Source organism: Castor canadensis, chromosome 4 (assembly GCF_047511655.1).
Source record: "Castor canadensis chromosome 4, mCasCan1.hap1v2, whole genome shotgun sequence".
Classification (NCBI taxonomy): domain Eukaryota; kingdom Metazoa; phylum Chordata; class Mammalia; order Rodentia; family Castoridae; genus Castor; species Castor canadensis.
In genome coordinates this window covers 168,585,179-168,601,919 of record NC_133389.1, presented here as the reverse complement: position 1 = coordinate 168,601,919, position 16,741 = coordinate 168,585,179, and the positions used below count along the sequence as shown (strand labels likewise).

Here is a 16,741-nt window from a genome sequence, read left to right as displayed (position 1 = left end):
TCACTCATACAAAGATAAACAAATGCAGCAAGAGGTAAAAGATGCATGGGGAAGTCGAGCTTATCTTAATGATCATTTTTTCCCTAGCATCTTAGCTCTTGAGCTTGGTTAACTATACAAATTTCCAATGTCTTCCCATGGACTGTATTTGTACATTTTCTATCCAATATTTCCAGTTCTTCTTGGTGTTATATTATTCTGCTACAAACAGGTCAATGGCAGGCCAAAACAGAAGTCCCTTCACATTTGTGTTTTTACTAATCCTGAGTTAAGTATCATTATTTCCCTTTTATAAACGAGGTAAAAGATTTGATGAATGCAAGTGGTTCACCCAAAACCACATGGCTAACAAAGGGTAAGTCTTTATTCCACAAGCCTTTATACCACATCATCATGACCCCTTATTCTTTTAGTAACTGTCATTTGATCAGTTGGTGAGTATATTTTCTAAAGAGGCTCAGAAAACAAAAAGTTACTATTCCACTGTCACATATCTATGTTTGATGTATACTAATGGAATTCATGTACACATATGCACATATACACATATATGTCTATAAATTTTTATTGCTGGAACATGACTTTTCTGGTTTGGCTTACAAACTGAAGTAAATAATCATAATATTAATATGTTCCCCTCATATTTAATTGACTTCATCTGCGTATCAATTAAAATACTTTTAAAACCAACCCACTTTCATAACAATCCAACCTTTAGAAACATACATAGCATATATATTTATAAATGGGCCATTCCTAACAAATTTTTACATGTGCTTTAAATTAATCTTTAAATAACCTAAGAGCTAATATTCATTGGTCACTTATTAGGACTCATATACTTAATACACAATAGATTTTAGTATGACACATATTATCTTCATTTTACAAAGAAGAGAGCAAAAATTTAGGAATATTTTAAAAACTAACTTAAGAATATGTTCATGACACAATCAAGCATGGATCAGAACCACAGAGCCTAACCCATTAGTCCATGTAGTTAAATATGATGTAGCATTCTCGATGCTATGTAGGATAAAATAACTTTATATTTCTTTCTTTTAATTTTTAATGTACTTTAACATTCTATAATTATTCATGGAGAAGGAAAGCTTCCATACAGCTAAGTCAATTGAGTGTGCATTTATGATGGTTGTGGTGGATACAAAAAGTCACAGAACCTTCCAATTTAGTTGACAAGAAAGAAGATGGACATAAAAAAAATACCTCATTGCCACATGACATTACATGTTGAGTGATACAAATAAGGGATTCAGGAATTTCAAGGACAGCAGAAGAGCTGTGTACCTGTGGTTGACAGTGACTTTACTGAGGAAGAAGACTCTTGACATTTGTGTTGAAGAGCAGCATCTGTATTTGGAGAAAGAAGGGACCCAGGGACTGCAGAGGTGAGAGGAAGTGTCCAGGCCTCAAGGAGTAGGCATCAGAGGGCTCCTATATTGACATCCCTTAAATAAGCTTAATATTATGGCACATGAGCCCATTTTCCTTTGTACATTTTAAGCAGAGATATTAAACGAGACTCTTTCTAAGTGGGATAGCCAGTGGAATACACTCCTAAATATTTTTCTTCTCACTAATCTTTATTATTTCTTGTCTATCTCTTTGTTCAAATCCTCAATAGTTCTTTCTAATAAATGTCAACTGTCTTTGAAATGAGTATGCCTTAAAATATTAACATGCATAAACTTTTTAAATTGTTTTATTATTCATATGTACATACAAGGCTTGGGTATAAACTTCTTATGTTAAGCTAGTTAACACATCCCCTCTGTACACAATTTGAGAGAATAAGTTATGTGCTAGGTATAAGAAGAAAAGGGAAGGAGTCATGAGGGAGGCAATATACAAATGGACTATGGCCAGATCACATGTGACAATGGATCTCTTCTCTACAACCTCTGCAACAATCGGTCCAGAACATCAGTACTTGGTCAGTCACTATCAACTGCTCTACTTTTGTCCTCTCTTCTAATTTAAGAGAAACTTCAGAAAGTCAAATGTGCTCCGCAAACCATCACATAATATAAGATACCTCTCCGTGCCAGGTACCAGCGGCTCACACCTGTAATCCTGACTACTTAGAAGGCTGAGATTTGGAGGAATGCAGGAATTTTCCCATTATATTTTTTATTGTCATATTATTATTGTATTGGGGGATATATTCTGATCTGTACAAAAGTTCTTACATTGTATCATAGTTGAATTCACCCTCTCTGTCATTCTCCTTCTCATCATTCTAGGAATGCCCCCATTCCTAGAATAGTTTCAGCATGTCTCCTTTTTTCCCTTTTCATACATGAATACATAACTATTTCCACTACATTTTCCTGCTACACTCTTTCCATATATCCTCTGCCCCACACTGGTACCAACCCCCAGACAGAACCCGTTTTACATTCTTGTTTATTGAAGACAGCTGTACAGGGAGTTGGTTCATCTCCTCTATTAAAACATAGCCATGAAAGAATGGGAACTATGAAATCTCAAGAGAAGAACAGAAAGCAGTTAGAGGATTGCAGTTTGAGGCCAGCCCAGGCAAATAGTTAGAGAGACCCTACCTCCAAAATAACCAGAACAAAATGGACTGGAGGTGTGGCTCAAATGGTAAAGTGTCTGCTTTGCAAGCTTGAAGCCATGAGTTCAAACCCCAATCCCACCACAAAAGAAAAAAAGAGATGCCTCTTCTCCAGAGAGCCTACTCTAGCTTCCTTATGCTCACTGTTTCTAGTCAGAGAATACTAATATCCTTCTCTTTTGTGTTAGTCAACTTTGTGTTACTGTGACAAAGCATCAGAAACTATCAACTTATAAAGAAGAAAGGCTTATTTAGGATGGTTTTCAAGGTTTCAGTCTGTGGTTGCTTGGCCCTGTGGATACAGTGTACATCACCGCAAGAATGTGTGGCCAGTTCATCTCATGGCAGTTGGGAAGCCAAAGAGAAAGAAAGGAGGGTCTGAGTTCCCTATATTCCCTTCAAGGGCACACTCCCAGTGACCTGACTTCCTTCTACTAGGCCCCACATCTTAAAGTTTCCACAGCCTCCCAATAGCACCACAGGCTGCGGACAAAGCTTTAACACATGAGCCTTTGGGGGACATTAAAGATCTAAATTATAGCACTTTTTTTTTTGCACCAAACTTTCCTATTATCCTGATAGCCTTTGAGTTTCTGTCAAACACAGAAGGTACTGGCTGTCTATCCAGCTATAGGACAGTTTGAACAGACAGGCTCTGTTCATCCTAATTTGGGTGTATCTCCACATGTATTAGCAGAGGGGTAACAAAAAGTTTGCTGAGTACTTTTCAGTGCTGGATACTCTGTGTTGTAATAGGGCAAATAAGAAGGAAGAAGCTAAACAGAAACCCTGCCATCATGGAGCATATAGCCCACCAGGGAAAGCAAATCAAAAAATAAAAAGGCTAAAAGTGGACAAATAAGGTAACATAAGATAAATATGAATTGTGTTTGTTAAACAGAGAGGATATTTAGAATGCAAGAGAAGCATGTTCTTAGATAGGTTGTAAAAGATCTCTCTGAGGCGAACATTTTCTATGAATTTTAGCTTTTTGCAGTGGTGCAAATAGAACCCAAGGCCTTGCACACGCTAGATGAGCGCTCTACTACTGAGTTACAGCCCCACCCCAGCTAAGGTAAACTTTAGCCTGAATATTGAACAGAAGGAAGAGCTAGCCCAGAAAAAAGCTGCACAACTCACAATAGCCAAGATCTGTGGTGTATATTGACAGAAAAGGATAAAGAAAATGTGATGCATGTATACAAATATATGATGGGATATTGCTCAGCTATAAAAAAGAATGAAATTCTGTCATTTGTGGTAAAGAGATGGAACGGAAGGACATTATGTTAAGTGAAATAAGACAGGCACAGAAAGACAAAATACCAATAATTTCACTCAACTCTATAAGTTTTAAAATTTCATAAAAGGAAAGAGTAAAATAATGACTACCAGAGGCTAAGAAGGGAGACTGGATAATGGGTACCCAAATACAGTTACATAGGAGAAATTAGTTCCACTCTGTTACAACATGGTAAAGTTACTATAGTTTACAAAAACTTTTTGTATATTTTATAAAGAACTAGAGGAGTAAATCTGAGGACTTCTTATACAAAGAAATGATAAATATTAAAGGTGTAGGAAATGCTGATTATTTTAACTTGATAATTGAAATATGGAGTAGGCAGGCAGAAAGGGTGCAATGAAGGAACCAGAGAGGAGCTTTCCCACTGTATCTTGGTACATTTGGCCAACCATCCTCTCCACCATTGCCCTGGTGTGAGGATTGACTACAGCTGAGGCTGCTTCTTAGTATAGTGGTTAACTGTCCCCATCCCCAACAAAGACTTTTTGAACCCTAAAGTTTAGCTAGAGGCCTCATCTACATCTCATTATAGCTGTGATTTTAATCATGCACCTCCCCTCAACTTGCCATCTTGGCTCTGAGGAAACCTTAATTAGGTAGGCCATTCCCCATCCACTGGTTCTTGGGAAATCCCTCTATTTCTATAATTTACCATAATTATTAAACCCTGCCCATAAAAGCACCTAAGACTCTTGAGCTCAGTGCACGTGGCTTCTCGATGGTGAAGTAATTGCCTCTATCTCCTTGCTTTTGCTGTAATAAATTTCGTTTTTGCATTTGCTTTGTTTCAGATAAGTCTTGGTCTGTGAAAACTTGTCTCTGTATCTGCCCTGAATTCTTTCTCTGGTGAGACTAAGAACCTGGCATTCATCTCCACCGTGCATTATATTTGTGTATTGAATTATCACACTGTACCCCATAAATAAATACAATTTTATGTGTCAAGTAAACATACACTTTTTAAAAAGCAAAGAAAGAAAAGAAAAGAGCTGGTGAGGCAAAGGGTTATAGCTGAACCAGGCAAGATGAAGCTCTGGGGATCTTCTGAGTGAGCATTTTAAACCAAATATCCTTTCATTTTCGAGACAGAGAAAGTGAGGCTCATAGACACTGAGTTGCCTAGTTTCATAGCTTGTAACTGAAAGCAAAAGTTTTCTGATCTAAGTTCATCCCACCTGTTGCTGCCCTCTGGAGCTCCTGGGTGAGCCACCTAGGTATAGGTTAATGACCAGATTTTCACTATTGAAAAGGTTTCTTAACAGTCAGGAAATTCAAGAACACTGGATGCCTGAGGAAAAGAAAGGCAAGGGCTGTTAAAGAGTTGAAGAAAAGCGATGAAAGACAGAAAGGGCACTGCAGGTAAATGCGGCAGACTTCACAATGTTGCCTTGGGCATCTTTGAGTGAGTGCATCAGGAAAGAAAAAAAGTACTAATGGAGACCAGTGTCTGAACTTGCAGCACAGAAAGATGGGACTGAAGCATTTTTGATTTGACAAGTCTAAAACATAAGTTTAAAAACCAGATATGTTGGTGAGGCTAAGGAAGCAATGAAAAAATGTTGTTGTTTTCAATGGATTAAATTAAACCTCAAGCCTATATCAGATATGCTATTTCTGTTGTCATTATTTAATGAAAATGAGATTATTTTAATGAAATTTCATAAATGTAAGCTATCTTGAGCTTTTGTCTCAAGTTCAGCAACTTGAGGTGAAAAATAATCTGAAACAAATCACAGCTTTTCCTTCGTTGAGGGCCAAAGGACATACTTGTCTGTCTCAGAGCTGTGAGAGACAAGCTGTGGGAAGGAAGACCTGCACCATTTTGAAAAGAGCATTGCTCTGTAGACACCTGCCAACTGGTCTTTTGGGAACATTGCTGCCATTAGAGATATTTGGGGATATTAAAGCGCTCCCATTACAGGATAAAACAAAAGGCTTCTTAGGGCCTTGATAGAGTCCCTTGAAAGTGTAGCCTCCAGAATCATACCTGGCAGACAGCCGAGCATAGTACTCAGAGAGCACGCTATTTTTAGTTTTACCAGAACTTAAGTTCATTTATTTAACCTTCTTCCTCCCCACCCTTTTGCCTGAAGTTTAAAAATGACATGCAATAGTTTCCCTCTTTCTCTTTCTCTCTTTCTTTTTTCTCTCACAATATCTGTTTCTCTTAATCTCTCTCTCTCTCTCTCTCTCTCTCTCTCTCCTTTTGCATTGGTATTGTGCCTGTGATAAATCCACACCCTGAGAGTGTCTTTGTTGTCCACTAAGGACCTGATGCTGCCTACTTTCCTCCAAGCAGCCCTCATCACCAGCCTTATGACAATGCTGTCCCTTTCACACAGTGGCCCAGATTACTAAAACTCTCTTTGTGTGAGCTTCCACCCCAAGATGACATGACATTCGGGCCACACTGGAGTGACCAGGCAGTACTGGCACAATGTTAAAATTGGCTGGCTTTTTTGGCACTGGTTGTGTTGTTTGCTTATCCTTTTTCAGCAAGTGAGTAATTCACTGATTCCTGTTTCTGGGACTACAGAATATCCTTACAATTACCAACACACAACAGGATCTGCCGTCTCACAAATATATTCAAGCATCGCTGCAAAGTGATGAAGGGAAAATGACCCTCCCTTTTCTTCTCTGCTTAGATAGGATAAGAATCAGCTGTCACTATGGCTCCCAGAAGTGTCCCCTGATGCAAGTGAGTTTTAAAGACAAGCTTGAGGGTCCCATCATCACACAGGTAAAGAATGTACATAGGGGGATATTTTTCCAATGTGTTGTCTTATGGGTCAGAGTATGCTGTCAAACTGTTGGAGTGTGAGTGTGGGTGGGGTGGTTGCACTTGAGGAGAAGGAAGCACATCTTTTCTCTGCATGGAGCATGGTGGCTTTTCTGTGTTTTCTTTGCCTTGTCTTCCATGAAGGAAGGCAGAAAGGAGTTATGACAGGTTCAATTATCATAATACCTGTGAACAGGACCATTTACCAGCTGTTTATGTCTTGCCTGGTCCCATAGCATTATATAGTAATACTATTACCTTTCTTCAAAGTTTATTGCAAATGACAAAATTCAAGAAAAAATTTTTAAAGAATTTTGAAATATCAACTCTGCAAACATCAGATATGATTTGTATAAACTGCTCCAATGCCTCTGTGCATTTTTTATAAATAGTCAAGAGAAGGGGACTTGGAATGGTACCATTACAATCTAGAAAGCACCCAGGAGGTGTGCAAGAATGAGCACATCCTCCAGAAGCGTTGAAAGTCCAGTTCAGGATTCTATCTTGTGCATGCTGGCCTCCACAGTTGTTTTGTCTTTGAAGAATAGCTGCCCAGAAGTATATAGCCCATTTCAAAGACTAGAAACTCTGGGTCCTAAAGATTAAATCTTTTGGCCAAGTTCAAAAATTAAATAATTTCTCTCTAAATATGGAACAAAAATGGACAGTATTGCTAGCTCGATTATTTTGAACTGTAAGCTTTTCAGTATTTCCTCTGCTTCCTGCTTTTCCTTGTGAATTAAAATGATTAGCTCTTTTGTGAGAGTGATTTGGCTACATTTCTATATTTGTAGAACTTAGTAGCACCTGCTTCTCCCCAGAATTCAGATCTTATGCTCTCTTTACACTCAACTGCACAGTCCTATTGTAGTCAGGATAGAAGAGGAAATACCTATTGTTTTTACCTGTTCAGCTTTTCTTTCTGTGGTAACCAAATATGTCCTTTTTTCTTTTTGGAAAATGCCTCTCCATCTCCTAGGGGAGCTGTCAGTTATGTCTCATGGGTGGCTAAAAACTGTGTCTCAGACCCAAGGATTCAGTTATTGGTTCAGGGTTAGCAGGTGTCCCCATTAAGGCCATTCAGCATCTTTCATCTAATCATTTTGGATGCTCAAATACAATAGAGGTTTTCTCCTTCTAACATGTGGGCATGGAGGAATTTGAGTCTATTTTTGCTTCCATGTAGAAGGAACTGGCTTTGACGATAAAGCCAAATCATAGAAAGTGGGATAATAAACAGAAAGAGAGAAAGAGGGTTGGGGAAGAGGAGGATGAAGAAGAAGAGGGAGGCTTTAATAGCATGTTTTGTACTCCTGAACCCAAATACATTTGAAACTACTTTATCTATCTATCTATCTATCTATCTATCAACTATCTACCCATCCATCATTTATACTTACCTATCTATCAATCATCTATTACCAATCTACCTATCTCATTTTTAGGATAGTTTGAGTTGGATTTTGTTCCTGAAATAAGAAAGTGTCCTAACTAGCTGGCAGAGTAGCTCAAGTGGTAGAGTGCCTGGGTAAAAAGTGTCCTAATTAATATAGATAAGCCCAACATAACAAATAGATACATTGATTCTGAGTAAAAATGTTAATATTAAATGCAATTGTTCCTAATACATATATGGTAGTTACTGAATAAAGATGTTGAATGAATGAATGAATACAGAACAGTCAGTGCAGAGGTGGTCGTGAGCTTCTTCACACTCACAGGCTAAGGATGGAACTGAGAAAGATGGTCCTCTGAAATGGAAATTGCTGAAAGCCAGTCCATTACAGACTGAGTAAACTGAGTTATGTTTTCAAAGTGTCGCTGATGAGGGGAGATCATCTACTGAATCCAATTAAGAAGACAGGGTGTTTTACAAAAAGCTGTTAGCAGCTCCACCAGATTGTAACATGATGGAGGGAGCCACTGCCTTGTTACAGCAGAAGGGCAGAGAACTGAACAAAATGGATAAACAGTGAGAGGTGCAAATGTTTTTCCTCACACTCTAACACAGGAGAGAGTAACTCAGCCATTGTTCCCAGGAATTCAGGTATGCATGCAAAACTCTCTATTTCCATACTTACAAGCCACCTTTGACAGACATGTGAGTTTAATCAGGGCCAGCTTCACAAATATGTGATCTATGCAGTTGTACAAGGCCCCCACTCTTAGAATGGCTTGGTTTAATATACTTCTATTGCTGTCTTGAAATTCTTGATAATTTTAAACAAGGGGCTGCACATTTTTATTTTTCATTGGACTCTATAATCATATAGCTGGTAAGTTCTTAGTATAATTTGTCATTATGTTTCTTTTAAGAAATTAGTGGGAGAAATTACCCAAACATTGTATGCACATATGAATAAAATAAAAATTAAAAAAAAAGAAATTAGTAAATGGGGATTTTGCATTATCAAATAATCTTCAATGGGTTTGGCCAGTTTGTCATAAAACATGTAAAATCACAAGGTAGACTAATAAAAGTCAAGTCGCTGAGCATTCAAACCTCAGCCTCAACCCAGAATGTGGCAGCTTTACGGATATACTTACTACTTAGAAAGCCCTACAGAAAAGAAGCTAAATCTTTTATATCTAGTTTGCCTCAAGGTAAAGTATAAATACCTGTACCATCAGTTTATGTGAATAGAAAGATAAAAATGATCCCTTCCAAAAGGCACAACTATAACAAATAGATATGCTGTCCTTGTAGCTTTACATCAGTCAGTAATTTCCAGTTTTGTAAACACAGACTATTTCTTAGATTTTTCAGATTATTTTTAGATAACTTTCAATCACATAGTGCTGTCCTAAGAAGATGCTTCAGGAACCTAACCTTTATACAAAATAGTATTGTGATTTCGTCTTAGAAAAGGCACTCACAGAGAATCTACATCAGAAAAATTTTTGACTCAAAACTTATTATCGTTTTAATGGTTATCTTCTCCATAGGTTTATCCTATACAAAAAGAAAATTGCTAAACATTTAGTTCAAGATGAGAACCTGACAACCAACTACAACCTGGACTATTGAAATGCATTTTTAAAGATCATTATGTATCGTTCACTAAGCAACTTTAATCAAAAATGTAACAATCCCATAAAACAAAAAGTATATAATATATAACCAGTACCATTACCAGATGGTAGACTTTATTTGTTACCCTAATTCCATTTTACATTTAGAAAATAAACATCAGCATGAATATTTAATACATTTCTATAACCGAGGCAAAAGGCCAATATAATTATTGTAGGACTTGGAGGCTCAGAACTACTTATCCTTAATGGTGCTGTTCTTTTTATATTGCTCACCATCTTTCACTGGAATGGGCTAAAATGGTAGTACACAGTTGCCAGATGCTTCTAAGAAGCAACTCTGATGAATCTTTTCTAAAACACCATTCCTAAGGTCAGTCCATTTATCCAAAACCCAAATCTCTGTATTTTGCTCCGTTCTTGGTCATCATGTGTATTGTTTGCTCTGTAGAATTAATGAGTTCACATATGAAAATGTTGTATTTTAAGCTTTTGAAAGTAGAATACAAGCTAACAAAAAGAATATACAACATAAGATTTATCTTAGTTCATTTTCTAGTTGTCCACTTATGTAGCCTTGCAAATTTTTAAATTATTCATGAAAATTCATTTACTCAGAAAGTTTTAAAAGGAGGTGTCAATGTAGCTTTCCAGAGCTAAAGAGCTCTAGAAATTTGTATTTCTTTCAAGAAAAGGCATGCAGTCATGCTTCAAGACTTGTTAGCCTGTGTAACTTAGCAGAATTTTAAAGGAAAACATGTTGGAAGAGGCCCAGCTGTCTTGAGGTGCACCCAGGAGCAGATAACTCCTGTATAGATTGAAGCCATTTCATTCTGAAGACCATCTGAGGCATCGAGAAGGGTTTTGCTAACTGGAAGTTCCATGGGGGGAGAAAGTGAAACTTTCACCTGGCACAAATTTCCCAGCCTGTTTTATTGGCTTTAATTGTAGGATTTAAGGGGAATGCTTTTTAATGTTTTTCTGTTTAAGAAAACACAGCTTTCCATTAATTCATTCATCATACATTCATCGAGTTCTTGACCCACACTGACTGCCAGTGTGAATGGGAAAAAATAACTATACTGCTGGCCAGAGTTGTACCATGCAAACACTGTATCAAAGACAGCTGGCTTCAACATTCTTCCTAAAACTCATGTTCATCAGAAGTATAAGTGTCATAGCATGCTCTTTCGTATCTCCAAGGGAAAAATAGCATAACTAGTCTCCTGATTAGTAAAGTGAGAATGTAAATACTTATAGAATTCTGATAAAGATAAGACAATCTAGTTAAACAACAGAGTAGACATGCCAATATATTATATTTATTATGAATTTATTTGTGCTGTTAAAAATATATATGAAAATACATGAAGATATTTACATACATCAATCAACAATAAGTAAAATATGAGGGCAATTATGAATAACAGTGTAGTATAAACTGTATGTACTTTTCTGATATCCATAATCGAAGCTCATGAAAAATTTCAGTTTTGCTGGGCTGATATATGATCGTGAGAATTCAATGATAAGAGCAACAAGTCAACTTCCAAAACTGAAAGGATCAAACTCTGGATTTAATCCTAGGTACATTCCTCACTTGGTCTCATAGATAGAAGGAAAAGTGTTTGCTATTTGCTAATGCCCGGAGTATGGTAAATCCCCATAGCACATACAGGAAGAAGCAAACCTACTTAAATTAATCATCTAATAGCAGACCCTGAGTCAGGCTTTATATAGAAACACACTCAACCTAAACCAGCCCACAATATTATCAAAGTAAACCACTCAAGCAGAAGAGCTGAAGAATAATTCTTGAAGTGAATTAAATCACTAATGTATAATTAACAACAGGCTAATTCTACATCTAATTGTTTTTTTGACACTGACGATTTTCTTTCCCCTGTGACGTTTACCTTGATAAACCTAGGGTAAATCAGTTTCTTCTGTCACTGATGACAACTGGTACTTAAGTTTATTGTAATTCACATGTTGATTGAGTACTTACCCTGTGCCAGACACTTTCCCCAATCTATCTGTTACCATGGTTGATCCTGAAATCCAAGGTGTATTTCTATCCATCTTTATGTTTAACATGCCTGCTCAGTTGTTAGATGGCCTCTGACCTATATAAGTATTTGTAAGTGCACCTTGGATTTTGGAGGCATTATATTAGTTGGTAGGATATTTAAGGAACTCTTCCATCTGAAGACTATCCCACACTTCTTTCTCTCCATTAGATCTATAGACTGACTATCACTGTCCTCCCTTGTCAAAGCAAAAAACTAAGCTACAAAATTTATAACACTGACAAAAAAGGAGGCTTGTCCTTGCAGGAATGGTGTCAATGGAAATATTTGAATGGGCAGTTTCAAGAGGTGGCGTTGACCATACTTTAAAGTGAATTGTACAATGGCAATGAACAGATTGCACAAGCAAATGATAAATGTATACTCGCCATTGCTCAAAATCCTGAACTGCAGAGGGACTGAAATCCTCAGTAGTTCTTGAAGTTCAAAGAGATGATAACAGAGCAAACTATATTTAGGAAGAAAGGTGTGTTTCTTTAATTACTGTTCCAAAGAACCTCATCATGAGGATAGCCATCTTTTCTCTTTCAGTTTCCCTTCCTCAATTCTTTTCGGTCATCTCTCTCACACACAACTCAGTGAGGCATCCTGAACCCAAATGTATATAATTTTGTGATAAAATCATCCTTCTGCTAGTTAAGACAAGCTTGAGGTGGATATTACTAAGAAACATTGTCATATTAATGCAAAGAACAGAGCCACAGATCAAAGTAAATAGGTCAATTGTATACAAAGATTTCTTTTTAGTCTGTGAGATATTAAATATTTATTTGTGTGAGATGATCAGAATGATATTCTTTTCCTGGAATTGGAAAATAAGCCTGGTAACTTCGGATAGCAAGGCTAAAATTGATCCTTTCTGTTAAAGTTTTCTGAAGTTAATTGATCCTGGATAGTCAGAGATTATGGGGATCATGAAAGAAAACACAACTGATTTTAGTAGCTTATCATTATCATTTGGAGTTCATCATTAAATTGAAGAAGCTGAAATACTCTTAATCAATAACTGCTTTGTTTTAAGAAGAAAATTGGTACATTGGGGAGGGTTTGAACAAAAAATTAATCATTCTGTAAATGATTTCTTTTAGAAGAGAATCCTATTGGCCTTTTTAAGAGAGCCAACCAACTCTTGTAAGGAAGCATTCAGGGTAAAACATATATGTTATCTTCTGGGTGATACTGACTCATTGGATAATTGGATCTCATGTCATAATAAGAGAGAGTAATTCCCCTGGGGCAATGACACACTTAAACAAAATAGGTCAGAGTTATGAATAACAGAAGAGGCAGTTGCAAAAATTCAGAGTCAGCTTAGAGACTATTCAAAAGCAATTTCTGTCTCAAGAGAGAGTTTTGTTTTCATTAATAGTCAAATATCCCTAAACAAATGAATAAAGAATGAAGCTAGATAAATGTATGAGGACTTAGCAAGGATATCAAAATCTTGTGCATATGACATCAGCAGAACAGCACAACGCCATCAGCAGATGATGTAGGCTAATGGTTCATTTGTATTCTCTTTTTTGTTTAAGAAAAACTAATTTTTCTTCTGCAAACCAACTTTGCACTTGACATCACTGTGACTTTAGTGCTGACCATAGTTTTGACATAATTAATGCCTCTTTACTTCTTGCAGCACCTCCCAGGCCACCAAGTCCTTATCACCCATCCTATCCTCAACGTCAGCATTTACACAAAACTATGAGAGATCACTGAGAAATAACTCTGTGGTATAGACATTGCCAAGAGAAACTAAACCTAAAGACATTCTTCCATTTATATCTTCCTGCTCTTGTCTCTACTTTTATTCTTTCTTGTTATAACTTATTAAATATTGACTACATTTTTGGTTATCTTACATTTCCTGTGTCTTTTTTGGGGGCATCAGGACCTGCTCTAGGGTCGTGTACAGAGTCTGATTCATTTGGATGTTGCAAAACATCAACCTTTTAAAACAAAGATCATCCAATGCTCTTCCTGATAGTTCTCTTATCTTATTCTCTCCTTGTTCTCTTCTTTCTCTCTCTATTTCTCCTCTTTCTCCCAGAGTTAAAACTAATGCTCCCTCCCATTTTAAAACATGAGTGGACCGTGATGTAAGTAAGAAAGTGAATTTGAAAACATAGATTCAGATGACATGAGCCTAGGTATTAGTCTTGGCATCATTTAGGGAAAGTCAGAGGACAAAGTTATAAAAGAATCCATGAGAAGCCTGCAACTATTGACAAGCATGTTCTAGCTTGCAGGTTAAACCTTAATTGTTTATTGTCTCTCCCCATGCCTGTGCACAAACTTTATTAAATTGAGTCATTGTAAAAGTATCTTTGGGGCTACTTATGTGACTATGTGCCACATTAAACATAATGCTGATTCCAGAATAAGAAAAATTGCTTGAAATTATGTGAGACTAGATTCACTGGTTTTGTTTAAAAATGTAACTAGACAAAATGATACCATCATGGCTTATCAATGTGGACAGATTAAACTGTGCTCTGGTAGGCAGAAATCAGTAGTAGGTAGTTAATGAATCCTATTTAGTGTATACAATTTTGTTGCCTACTATGGTGTTTAATTCAAAGAGCTAGTGAAATGCAGAATGGGGGTAAGAATGTATAGTCCAGGTCAAATAGAGAGCTGAACTGCAAAAAATTTAAAAATATTATTGAGCCTCTATTTTGGATCAAAAATTTTAAGATAGCAGTAAAGGTAGATTATAATTTATTTATGTAAAAAAATCAACAGAACAATTAGGTGAGCATATATATAAGTCAGCAGTGGGCTGGGGGAGCGGCTAAGTGGTAGAGCACCTGCCTAGCAAGTATGAGGCCCTGAGTTCAAACCGCAGTGCTGCCAAGCAAAAGCAATAGTCAGCAGCTGTATCATACTGAAACAGAAGTGTGGATGGGGAGGCAGAGCATCTGGATTTGAATCTAGGCTCTGTATTTCCCTCAGTGATCACTTTACCTTGAAAAGTCTGTGCTTAGATTTTACACTAGCACACTGAGGGAGATAGATTAAATACTCCTCATTTATAATAACCCCTTTGCATAGGAATAAAGGGCTGGAGGACACGAAGAGCAAAGGAGAAAGAAAGATTTAAAACTTGACCAATTCTGTGGAAAGAGAGGTGTACTGTAGAGCCTTGTTGATATATTGGGATAAGATGTCAGTGTAAGTAAGTATTAGAGAGCCAAAACATCTCAAGCAAATAACATGGTTTAGATGTTTTCACAAGAAAATATGAAAAGTGAATTTGGAGAGAAATTAAATACAGTAGGAACAGTGAGGAGGGATTTTCAGTTACCCAACTGTGGTGTTCTGTATTCTTATACTCGCAGTATTAGCAGCTAGCATGTATTGATTTCTTGCATTGTGGCAGGCATTGTTGTTAAGTATTTTTGGATGCACTATCTCAATGAAAAAGCCAGTGTGAGAAATAGCTTAATAGAAAAACAGAAAGAAAACAAAACAGCAGGATTTACTTGATCATATGAAAGCTAATGTAAAAACTACTCAAATTTTTAAGTCTTAGTACTCACAGTATGATACTATTCCTTTGAAAGAACAGTCAGTTGAGGAGAAATATTTTGCTGTAACTTTTGGCTATGTTATCTGATAAAATTTCCCTAAGGATATACTGAGCTATGCTTCAAAGAGGTAGCCAATCATGCCCTGAAAGCAGATGAAATTTCCAAAGAAACAAAAAAGTAGAAGCAGCGGATCCTCATCAAAGGATGTGGGATTGGGGAGGAGATGGTCAAAGATCGCTGAAAACAAAAGGTAGGATGGAGGAGAGTGGCTATGTAAACCAAGGGAAGGGAGAATTTCAAGTGGGGGCAATGGGTGGAAGAAGTGATCAACAGTGGTCAAAGGCTAGAGGTCAAGGAGATTGGCTTAAGGTCTGGAACAAAATTGGGATTGGGCTGGAAGGACTAAACAGAAACTCAGGATTCACCAGGATATCAAAAGTGGGCCTTGAACTTTTGGTAGGTGAACTAGAGCTGTATTTTTATAATGTTCAATAAAAATGGACAAAATAGCTTCCAATTTTAGGCATTTTGTGGTCCAAATATTTCAAAAAGAAATGAAACCTAGTTCTGTCAAATATAATTAGAAAAATGGAATACATACTCACAACTGCCAATCCCTCTGCTATCCCTGCCCGACCCTGTTCTTGCTGATAAAACTCAAAACTTACATTGTTTCTATACTTTTTCTTTTGCTCAACCTTTTGTTGCATTAGGAAGTTGGCCCCATCTGTAGCTCCTAGGGGATTTATCTAACCTACTCATGGTGGTCCTATATCCTCTAGGTAATTATTGTTTCAGACTTGGCTATATGACACCATATTAGCTAGAAAGACATCAAAGGAAGTCAGTCAGGGAACTTCCAGGAAAGATTTTTCTTTCTAAATAAAAGCAAATACAAGGAAGAATCTGACTTTTTTCTTCTAAGAGCTTGGTGGGATGCCAGGAACTTCTGCAGCTGTCTTGTAACCATGAGGGAAGTCATTTCTATGGATAAATGGTAGAGAGGAGAGACAGAAGGGACAATGGGTTCAGAACCCCATTATTGAGCCATTCAACCATACAAGCCTGATCTCTGGGGTTTTCTTTTTATTAAGGTACTGGAGTTTTCTATTACGCATAGCTGAATACAACATGTTATAAAACGTGAAGATTATTTCCTGGTATTTTCTCCTTCATTCTTAATTTTCTATTATTATCTTTTATTCAGCTTTTTATATTTCATTCCAGTTGAGTTCTTTTTATAGAAAACATAACTACTCTATACAAGTCCAAATTCTAATTTCTTCTTTTGTAATTATTGTTTCAATTGAATTCTTAGCTTATTAGGTTGGGTGGTGGTGGGCTGAGGGGAGGTAAGGAGGGTGAATAAAGAAATGGTCTATTATTTCCCAATTTTCCTCT

The 16,741-nt window shown here is 36.9% G+C and overlaps 1 long non-coding RNA gene across 3 annotated transcripts in view; it reads left to right on the top strand.

Annotated features, from left to right (window-relative positions):
* The first annotated feature begins 6,334 nt into the window (after positions 1-6,334).
* LOC141422398 (uncharacterized) overlaps positions 6,335-16,741 on the top strand; it is a 51,294-nt gene continuing 40,887 nt past the window's right edge. Inside the window, exon 1 of one of the 3 annotated variants that reach the window (XR_012446941.1) lies at positions 6,335-6,648. This is a non-coding gene — a long non-coding RNA (uncharacterized lncRNA). The remainder of the gene's footprint in view (positions 6,649-16,741) is intronic. The other 2 variants (XR_012446940.1, XR_012446939.1) reach the window with 2 other exon arrangements.